Here is a 10,342-nt window from a genome sequence, read left to right on the forward strand (position 1 = left end):
CTGCAGGTGATCACGCAACATCGCTTGGCCTATCTGTGCTGCAAGGGATTTGATGCGCACAGTAGTCGAATTGTAACTGTTGTGATGGTACGTCGTGTGATACCTATCTTAATATTTTAATCCCTTACTAACTATGTCGAGCAAAATACAAAAGTGGTCGGACGAATATGTACAATATGGATTCACATGTATAACGGAACGTGATGGGAGTCAGCGTCCTAATTGCATGATTTGCAATGCCAAGTTGAGTAATTCTAGTCTAGCTCCGGCAAAACTAAGGGAATAAAGAAGGGTTCGGTGAACACGCATATGAAACTGGTGGGGTTCAGTACCTCCAACAAGGTTACGAACCACTGATATAGGCCCTCTTTAACAAAGGCATGCTAAGCATTTTAGCACATGCTAAATCTACGTGTGCGCTAACCGCTAATGCAGGGGTGTCCAATGTCGGTCCTCGAGGGCCACAGTCCAGTCGGATTTTCAGGATTTCCCCAATGAATATACATGAGGTCTATTTGCATGCACTGCTTTCATTGTATGCTAATAGATCTCATGCATATTCATTGGGGAAATCCTGAAAACCCGACTGGATTGCAGCCCTCGAGGACCGACATTGGACACCCTTGTGCTAATGCATCCATAGGATAACATGCCGCATCCATAGGATAACATGCGCTAAAATGCTTAGCGCAGCTTTGTAAAAGAGGGGATAAGTGAACCAGACCATAAACAATTACACCCCTCTAGGACAGGGGTAGGGAACTCCAGTCCTCGAGAGCCGTATTCCAGTCGGGTTTTCAGGATTTCCCCAATAAATATGCATGAGATCTATTTGCATGCCCTGCTTTCAATGCATATTCATTGGGGAAATCCTGAAAACCCGACTGGAATACGGCTCTCGAGGACCGGAGTTCCCTATCCCTGCTCTAGAAGCACAATAGTGATAGAAGAAAGGACTTCAGAGACCTTTTTAAACTACTGCACCACATAGTCGGTTAAATCTCTATCATTAGTCCAATACTCCTACTAAACTCAAAGAATATTTCGAGTTTTTTTTAAAAAAAATTTTTTTAGGTTTTTAAAAATATTTTTGAGTTTCTTTAAATGTGCCTAATACACCACTTTAATTTAAATTTATAAGCACTTATCTGAAACTCTAAATATTCTTTGAGTTTAGTAGGAGTATTGGACTAATGATAGGGATTTGACCGACTATGTGGTGCAGTAGTTTAAAAAGGTCTCTGAAGTCCTTTCTCCTATCACTATTGTGCTTCTTGTTTATGAATTTCTTGCCGCCCCAGGCTCCTGCTTCCGCTCCTGCCCTTATCATAACATAACATAAATTTTTATTTGTATACCACAATACACTATGAAGTGGTTCATAGACAACGGCGCGAAAGACAAAGGCGCGCGCCGACAACTGAGTGCAAGACGGAGGCGCGCACCGAAGAAAATTCCAGTTTTTAGGGGCTCCGACGGGGGTTTTTGTCGGGGAGCCCCCCCCAGTTTACTTAATAGAGATCGCGCCGGCGTTATGGAGGGTTTGGGGGGTTGTAACCCTCCACATTTTACTGTAAACTTAACTTTTTCCCTAAAAACAGGGAAAAAGTGACGTTTTCAGTAAAATGTGGGGGGTTACAACCCCCAAACCCCCCACAACGCCCCCACAACGCAGCGCGATCTCTATTAAGTAAAGTGGGGGGTTCCCCCCATGCTCCCCCCCGTCGGAGCCCTAAAAACAGTAATTTTCTGCGGCGCGTGCCTCCACGCTGCGCTCAATGGTTTGCGCGCGCCTTTGTCCCAGCGCACTTTTGACCTGACACCCTATGGAGTTCGATGCAGTTAACAGAAGTTAACTGAAAATCATACATAAGAGTTGAGAATACAAATACTGTACAAATAACGCAGGAGTACAAATTGCAAAAGATCATAGTAAGGTCATAAGAACATAAGCATTGCCTCTGCCGGGTCAGACCAGGGGTCCATCGTGCCCGGCAGTCCGCTCCCGCAGCGGCCCCCCAGGTCCTTGACCTGAAAGTGTTCCCTACCTAACCTAAAATGTCCATGCCCTATTCGCTCAATGTCCTGTAAGGTAAACCTCTATCTGTACCCTGTTATCCCCTTCGCTTCCAGGAAGTCATCCAGTCCCTTTTTGAACCCCAGAATTGTACTCTGTCTTATCACCTCTCCGGGAAGCGCGTTCCAGGTGTCCACCACCCGTTGAGTGAAGAAGAACTTCCTTGCATTCGTTATGAATCTGTCTCCTCTCAGTAAGATAATACAAGGTAGGGTTACCAAACGTCTGGATTTCCCCGAACATGGCCTCCTTTTCGAGGACATATCCAGGGGTCCGGACAGCTATAAGTAGGAAGAGAAGGCAGAAATCGAGGAATAGATGCAAAGAACCACGTTAGCAGTTAAATATTATCTTCCACAAATCTTTGCATTTAAATTGTAAAGAGATTTTAGGTTTAGCTTACACGTCTCCCTCCGTATTTGCAGTTTCAGCATTCACGGTTTTGATTATTCACGGTTTTTAGCTTGCTGTCTCCCCCCCCCCCCCCCCAATTACATCAGCTTGCAAAGAGAAATCACCGATTCCAAGCATTTACAGAGAAAAATTGCTGATTCCCGGCACTTTCTTCACCGTGTTTTGCCTCTCCTTCAGGAACAGGCCAGGTCTCCCACCACGGTATTCGCAGTTTCACCATATTCACGATGGTTTTTAATAGAAAACAGCAAAAAACATATGAAAAAGTTATTCACGGTTTTTCTGTATTCACAGGTCTGTTAATCCCCTATCACAGCGAATATGGAGGGAGAAGTGTACTCCTTTTTCAGTAAGATACATTCAGGCACAGTAGATGTTTATTATGTTTATTTTCTTATTTTTCTCCTCTATCTCTAGTTTCTTTCTTTATTACTCTTGTAATTGTCATTTTTCCTGGTACTTTAGTTAGATTGTGAGCCTTCGGGACAGTAAGGGAATTTCTAAGTACCTATCTTACTTATAATTTTAATACACCAATATAACCCGTTCTGGGCTCTTTTGGGAGGACGGGCTAAAAAATTGAATAAATAAATAAATAAATGTTTTCCTGTCTCCAGAAGGCTTAAAATCTAAGGGCTCACGTGAGATATTTTACCGGAGGCTGGTGAGGTAAATGCTCCAACGCTCATTGAATTCCTATGCCTCCAGCTCCGTCCCATTCCACACCCTGTCCCCACACGAAGGTCTCCGAGCCCAGAGCTGCGTCTGGAGGTCCTCTGCGCATACGAGGACATTGACCCAACGATGTCACATGCATATGATCTAATCGCGTCGACGTCTGTGCATGTGCAAAGGGCCTCCAGTTGTGGCCCCGAGCTCGGGAACGTCCAAAATCCGGACAAGCTGTCACGGTTTAGGAAATCCCTCCAGGCACCCAGACAGCCCCTACCTATGGGCACCGGAGCACTTTCCTCGCTGACCCAGGGTAAAAAAATTCTCTTACGCGGCTTGGCGAAACCCAGCGTAAGTTTGTTCCTTAAGAAATAGAGGGTTATGCGAGTGATTTGCCCAAGATTGCAAAGATCAGCCATGGAAGTGGAAACAGGCTTTCCTGGTTCTCAGCCCAGTTTTCCCAAGTATCCTGTTACTTCTGCGATCCAAAAACAATAAATCGCTGTGTTAAAATTGATTGATGCATTAATGACCTGCATTAAACATGCCCATCTTCCACTAACAGGCTTTTAGCTGCTTTTGCTTGCCCGTTCTTGCAGCCCGATTTTTTCTGCATTCTTGGCTTTTCTCTCTTAACCCTTTCAGGACCATAAGGATCGTAGGCCAATTTTTGTGGTTTTGACGACATTTTTATGGTAAAAAGGGCTTGCAGATGCCAAAAAATTGATTTTTTTTGTGAAATATCATTATTTTTATTTAAAAAAATCAAGCTTCTGGCTTATGGACAGTGTGGCAAGTGAATCTTCTCGTCAATCTAGCAACGACGCTAATGAATGAATGTCGGAACCAGTTTGTTTACATAAAGGCAGTATCATATGGAATCCGTACATATCAAATTTAGAACTGTAGACTATCCCAATCAAAATTTATAGGATTTTAAAGTTATGGGACAAATATGTCCCTTGGTCCTGAAAGGGTTAAAACATCTCACAGATCCATTGCATAGCAGCAAATGTAATACTTGAACACCACTTAGACTTAGGTGGTCTATACGTTTTAAAAGTATAAATAAAAATAAATACGTAATATCTGAACTGCTTGTCATGAGTCTTCCTTTATTTATTTATTTATTTTTTTTTTTTTATTATATTTTTATTATTTTCAACTTAAATTTCAAGTATTACACTTGTACAGAAAGCAAGAATAGAATGGATATCAAATACAATAGTAATATAATTCCTAAGTTAACAAATATACTATTTATGCTCAAGTCCACAAATTAAGATCCAAGAATTTTTTATTTTTTTTATTTTTTTTTTATTCGACAAGTTTCTTTAATTCTTGGATCTTAATTTGTGGACTTGAGTATTTATTTATTTTTAATTAGATTTATATTCAATTTGGGGGGGGGGTGGATTGCTAGTAGAGAATGAGACGGGGACAAATTTGTCCCTGACCCCGCATGAACTCAATTTCCCCCATCCCGTCCCCATGAGTTTTGTCTCTGTCCCTGTCCCGTTCCTGTAAGCTCTGTCTTAATTGCACAAGCTGCAAACACTTATGATTTTAAAGTGTTTGAGGATGTCAGGTCAAAAGAGCGCCGGGACAAAGGCGCGCCCAGACAATTGAGCGCAGCGCGGAAGCGGGTGCCGCTCTAAATTACTGTTTTTAGTGCTCCGACGGGGGGCCGTGGGGGGGACCCCCCCCCACTTTACTTAATAGACATCGTGCCGCGTTGTGGGAGCGTTGTGCGGGGTGTGGGGGGTTGTAACCCCCCACATTTTACTGAAAACTTAACTTTTTCCCTGTTTTTAGGGAAAAAGTTCAATTTACAGTAAAATGTGGAGGGTTACAATCCCCCAAACCCCCCATAATGCCAGCGTGATGTCTATTAAGTAAACTGGGGGGGGGTTCCCCAACAAAACCCCCCGTTGGAGCCCCTAAAAACTGTAATTTTGTGCAGCGCGCGCCTCCATGCTGCGCTCAATTGTTGGCGCGCGCTTTTGTCTTTCACGCCGTTGTCTATGAACCGTGTTTGAGGCTTGTGCAGATGAGGACCGAGCTTGAAGGAACGGGGAAGGGACAGGAAAAAAAAATCACTGGGATGGAAAAAAAAATTGTCCCTGTGTCATTCTCTAATTACTAGTATTCTTTTGCAGTAGAGTTTGAGAGGATTTAATATCTGTTTTCTTTTTGCTGCTTTCTTGTTTTTAGAACAGAATAGAAGGTGACACTGTTCCCTCTGTGCTGAGCGGGAGTCCTTCACCCAGGCTGTTGCCAGTGGGGTGCTATTTCACTATCACATTTTCAATAGTGAGAGTTAGGTAAATGCTGCAAGAATCCAGGGAACCTGTCTGTACCTAGTGATAGAAAAGATAATATTGAAGCACTGGCTCCCTCTGGTGTCATTGCAGTTGGGGGACTCCCACTAGGCTGACTAGAGGGAACAATAATGATTGCTCAGATATGTGTGTGTAGAGCTGAAAAAAATGATATCTGTGCATGAACTGGAATGTTGGTTCTGTGTATAGATATCAATCTCACAAAAGTATTATGTACAAGAAATTTTGGCGAGGCTGAGATCATTTTGGGCCATTATCAGATCCATGCATGCAGTGGTTGAGCTGGAGGAATGCCGCAGTGGCTATCCCTGCTAAGAAGCTGATGTAAGTTTCTGCAGTCAACATTCAAATAAGCCATGCGTTAGAGCCATGCGCAGTCTACTACAGAGTGTGCAAAAAAATGTTTAATCCAATGCTGTCAATAAATGTGCAGAAACATGGGAGACCAAGCTGGTCACTGTGGAAATATGCACACGATCACACCTTAGCTGCAGAATCAATATTTTGGGCAAGGATTGTATTGGCACCTGGAGGAGCTGCATCTGCATACATTGCGCGCATTAAATTTTGTGTATCTGGAATGCCAAATGTCTGTTTCATGCGCTAATATTGTTTGCTTGCTTGTTTGTTTATTTATTTAAAACATTGTCTATCCAATCCCTCTTCAGTCCTGGGCAATTTACAAAACACATAAGAACATAAAAATAGCCTTACTTGATCAGACCAATGGTCCATCACGGTGGCCAATCCGGATCCCTAGTACCTGGCCAAAACCCAAAGAGTAGCAACATTCCAGAATCTCAATGAGTGAGTGAGATTCTGGAACCCCAAAGAGTATCAACATTCCACGTGGAATCCCCAGAGTATCAACATTCCACGTGGAATTCCCCAGAGTATCAACATTCCACGTGGAATTCCCCAGAGTATCAATATTCCACGTGGAATCCTCAGAGTATTAACATTCCACGTGGAATCCCCAGAGTAGCAACATTCCACGTGGAATCCTCAGAGTATTAACATTCTACGTGGAATCCCCAGAGTAGCAACATTCCATGTGGAATCCTCAGAGTATTAACATTCTACGTGGAATCCCCAGAGTAGCAACATTCCACTTGGAATCCCCAGATTATTAACATTCCACATGGAATCCCCAGAGTAGCAACATTCCACGTGGAATCCCCAAAGTAGCAACATTCCACGTGGAATCCCCAAAGTAGCAACATTCCACGTGGAATCCCCAGAGCAGCAACATTCCACACTACCGATCCAGGGCAAGCAATGGCTCCTCCATGTCTCTCTCAATAACAGGCATAATCAAAACACAAAAGATCACATAAAAAGACAAAAATGAAAACCTTCATCATGCTCTGCTGCTTCAATATTGCAGAAACATATCGAGGAAACGTTTGTTGGAAAAAAAAAAACAAAAAAAGCTTTCTCAATTACTGCAGAGATGACACCTCTCTTTTAATACTGCATTTGTCCCTTCCTTTACAAAGCCGAGCTAGCGTTTTTAGCGCCGGCCGCCGCTCATAGAATTCCTCTGAGCGTCCGAGCTGTTACCGCCACAACCCAGCGCTAAGAACGCTAGCGCGGCTTTGTAAAGGAGGGGGGGTTAGTGACATGATCACCTCAATTCCTCATCCCTTGGTACACCGTCAAAAGTGTGGAGGATAACGGCGTGCTGACAATCCCGCACCGACATTTGAGCGCAGGAGACATGCACGCCACCATGTCTGCCGCTTTGAGGCCTTCTTTTTTACGCTGTGAGGGGGGGTTGGAGGAGAAACACATTCCCCTGACAACAGTTAGAACTACTGGCATTCCAGTTGGGAGGAAACCCCCCCCCAGTACAGTGAAAACTCCCTGATTTTGGGCTTCAGGAGTTTTCAGTGTAGTGGGGGTGGTTCCTTGCCCCCCCCCCCCAACAAGAGCACCTGCACTTCTAAGTGTAGTGGGGGTATCCCCCCCCCACACACATACCCTTAGAGCACAAAAGAGAAGGCCTCAAAGCGGAGGCGCAAATTGTTCTACGTGCAAATGTCAGCATGGGATTGTCGGCGCACGTCCTCCGCGGTTTTGACGTGTCACCTCTTCCCTTTGTCTTTTGTTGGTTTTTTTTTTCTTTGTCCACCAATCCCTTCAATACACAAGGAGAGAGAAAGAGGTTGCGGGTAGTTCATCCTGGCACAAGCTGTCACCGAACAGCACACTGACTTTTTCATTCCTGTTCAGACTGTGGGCTACACCCACAGCACTAGAAAAACAGCTCTTTGGTTGTGTTTGCATTTCTCACATCCAGGTTTAATAGCTAATGTTTTCATTACCATCAGATTTTATATGAACAGTGTTGTAATTTAGTAACTAAGTAACTCATTACTAAAGTAAATATTTCAGCACTTTTACTTGTAAGAGTAATAGTTTAACCATTTGTAGTGCTTTTACTTTGTTGCCTATTGATCCTTGCAAATGCAAGTAAAATGATGGGAAAGCATTCTTCAAGCCCAACGCCACAGCGCACGCATGTAGGCGCTTTAAGCCGCCGATTGCCAAAGTAGGTGTGGCCAATGCCAGGAGTGGCATTAGACAGCCTAAAGCGCCTATGTAAGCGTGATTCATGTGCCTACCTTTTTTATCGGCACAATTCCACAACTGGTGCCGATGCGTGATTGACACACGGTTGGCGGCCGCTTTTAAGGCGGTTGCTGCTATCGGCCCCAGTTTGAGAATCCGGGCCTAGGGGCCCGATTCTATAAAAGGTGCCAAAAATATAGCCACTGTGGAACATGGCGCACAGCAGCTGTCAATCTTCTGTTTATAGAATTGCATCTAGCGGCATCTAAATTGCACTTAAAAGTCAGTAGGCATCAAAATGTTAGGTGCCTCCTATTTATGCCAGGGTTTTCTTGGCCTAAATACTGGCACCTAAGCTCCGAACCCTGCAATCGAATGGCTGGACACGTTGAAAACAAGCATGGGGATGACGCTGGAGGACCTTTCTGGACTAGCACAAAAATGATTTCTTTTTAGATCCGCAATTCATCGAGTCGCTAGGACTTGAGCATACGTCGATGGCACCTAACAACAAGTTCAAACCCAGGACTGGCCAAAGTCTCCATCCTGGAACTGTGTAGCTTGGAATCTCTGTAAAAGCATGTTTTAATACTTAAGTAAAAATATAGGAAAGTGCACATAAAAAATTTCGAAATACAGAGCCGCCACAGGGGCCAACTTTTTCAGCGGGAGATTTAGGGCACGCTCCCTGTCCACCCATAGCTCCATCCTGCATTACCCATAGCCCCACCCCTGACACAACCCACAGCATCAGCGGTCACCTCTCCTTCCAGCGGCAGTAGGGTTACCATATGTCCAGAAAAAGGAGGATGGATTGAGATATCCAGGTTTTACTTCCATTGCTTTCAATAGAAGTAAAACCCAGATGTCTTGATCTGGATTCATAGACAATGGCGCAAAAGACAAAAGCGCGTGCCGACAATTGAGCGCAGCGCGCATCACCGCGCCACTCTAAATTACAGTTTTTAGGGGCTCCGACGGGGGGGTTTTGTTGGGGAACCCCCCCAGTTTACTTAATAGACATCGCGCCGGCGTTATGGGGGGTTTGGGGGGTTGTAACCCTCCACATTTTACTGTAAACTGAACTTTTTCCCTAAAAACAGGGAAAAAGTGAAGTTTTCAGTAAAATGTGGGGGGTTACAACTCCCCAACCCCCCCACAATGCCCCCACAACGCGGCACAATGTCTATTAAGTAAAGTGGGGGGGTTCCCCCCCACGCCCCCCATCGGAGCGCTAAAAACAGTAATTTAGATTGGCACAGCGGCGCGTGCTGCGCTCAATTGTCTGGGCGCGCCTTTGTCCCGGCGCGCTTTTGACCTGACACCCTTGATCTGTTCTCCTTACTTGCATTGCTTTTAGTGGAAGTAAAACCTGGATGTCTCAATCTGTCCTCCTTTTTCTGGACAAACACAACACTATAGGCTCCTTTTATGAAGCCGCGCTATCGGTTTAACGAGCGTAATAGCGCACGCTAAACCGCCGGCCGCGCTAGCTGCTACCGCCTCCTCTTGAGCAGGCGGTAGTTTTTGGCCAGCGTGGGGGATAGTGCCTGATGAAAAGTCACGCACGTTAACCCCGCTAGCACGGCTTAGTAAAAGGAGCCCAAAGTCTGAGGCAATTTTCCACCTAGTATTATTGATAGAAAAAATAGCTAGCTCTTAGGTGGATAATATAATATTATTAGGATTCACTGGAAAAGTAGTAATACTTTATAACTCCTTTTTCTGGAGCCATATGGCAACCCTAAGTCTGATAAAAAGTATGGAAAAACTTTCATATGCTGAGAGATTGGAGAAACTGGGACTCTTTTCCCTGGAGAAGAGGAGACTTAGAGGGGATATGATAGAGACTTACAAGATTATGAGGGGCATAGAGAGAGTAGAGAGGGACAGAGAGAAAGGGAGAGAGACAGAAATAGAGAGAGATAGATAGAGAAAGATTGGAGAAACTGGGACTCTTTTCCCTGGAGAAGAGGAGACTTAGAGGGGATATGATAGAGACTTACAAGATCATGAAGGGCATAGAGAGAGTAGAGAGGGACAGAAAGACAGAGAGAAAGGGAGAGAGACAGAAATAGAGAGAGATAGATAGAGAAAGATTGGAGAAACTGGGACTCTTTTCCCTGGAGAAGAGGAGACTTAGAGGGGATATGATAGAGACTTACAAGATCATGAAGGGCATAGAGAGAGTAGAGAGGGACAGAAAGACAGAGAGAAAGGGAGAGAGACAGAAATAGAGAGAGATAGATAGAGAAAGATTGGA

This window comes from Geotrypetes seraphini, chromosome 16, assembly GCF_902459505.1.
Source record: "Geotrypetes seraphini chromosome 16, aGeoSer1.1, whole genome shotgun sequence".
In the NCBI taxonomy this organism is placed as follows: domain Eukaryota; kingdom Metazoa; phylum Chordata; class Amphibia; order Gymnophiona; family Dermophiidae; genus Geotrypetes; species Geotrypetes seraphini.